Here is a 1104-nt window from a genome sequence, read left to right on the forward strand (position 1 = left end):
GTGGCACTCGTGCTGTTCGGACGTGTTTATTTTTAAACTTCTTTCTCCGTGTCCGCTATAGGGCATCGCGATAAAAAGTGTCTCTTGTAACTTGGTAACGGTCGTTTTCGAATATTCACGAATCTTAATACGATTTAATATTTCAATTTCAATTTTAATTTCATTTCAAATACAAATGTGACTTTTTATTTAAATAGAGTGAGTGGGTCGAAAGAAAGTTTCTACGAGAAACTTATCAGGGAAGGCCTCACCGGAAAAGGGTTATTTGAGTGACTCGGCACTGTCCCAGGGAACGAGAAGGATCAGCCCGGCGCCGTCGTTTTCCCGTTGCGGATCGGAAGACAGAGCGGTGAGTGTGAGATCAAACACAAGCATAATTTCATTTATCGCGGGTTCGGAGCCGCAACTTAACCTAGCCCCGGCCTCGCCGGTGCGTACGCCGGCGTCAGTGGAATCGGAGATGATTCGTAGTCGAAGCAACTCGGGCGGTTCAGACGTGCGTACAAAAGTGCCTCGATTAATCAACGTATCGGCCGAAAGGCAAGCCGGTTTCAGTGACGCGAGCAACTATTGCATTCCTGAGACAGATGTTTCTAGCCGATCCGAGCGTATCGACCTTCATTTAAGGAGGTTCGATACCGAAATGAAAATGGTTAGAATGTTTTGAAAACAATTTTAATCTCATAATGAATGCGTGAAAGACCTCTTAGCATAATTTCAGAACGATTGACAATATAGTTTTTCTGAAAAATGATATAAAAATTACGTTTCTTATACATAGGCTCTAATGGAAGACATGCAGAAACTTTCAATCATATTTGAATATTGCTGTTAAAAAAGGTTAGAGTCCGGAATATGAAGTTGTAATTAAGAAATTAAATATTACTAAACGTTTTAAAACAAGAAAAATGTACACTTACAATGTAATTATTGAGATAATGAAATAAATAGGCATCATTTTGACGATTTTTAACAGACATCTGATTCTGTGATATGAAATATGGCAACGCTGTACGTTGTATTCAACACTCCGACTAGCGGGCCGTTTGAATAACTTGATTCAATAATATGTAGGAAATAAATTTGTTATAATGTAATATAATG

At 38.9% G+C, this 1104-nt stretch overlaps 2 long non-coding RNA genes across 2 annotated transcripts in view; both read left to right on the forward strand.

Moving 5' to 3' along the window:
* Nucleotides 1-1104, forward strand: part of LOC108625105 (uncharacterized) — a 14347-nt gene that overhangs the window by 2694 nt on the left and 10549 nt on the right. The window lies entirely within an intron of this gene.
* On the forward strand, nt 7-1097 carry LOC113464354 (uncharacterized). The gene is made up of 2 exons (XR_003389203.1): nt 7-94; nt 200-1097. It is a non-coding gene; the product is annotated as an uncharacterized LOC113464354 (long non-coding RNA).

The sequence above is a fragment of the Ceratina calcarata genome, unplaced genomic scaffold (genome assembly GCF_001652005.2).
Source record: "Ceratina calcarata isolate Rehan_Ccalc_2016 unplaced genomic scaffold, ASM165200v1 scaffold343.2, whole genome shotgun sequence".
Classification (NCBI taxonomy): Eukaryota; Metazoa; Arthropoda; class Insecta; order Hymenoptera; family Apidae; genus Ceratina; species Ceratina calcarata.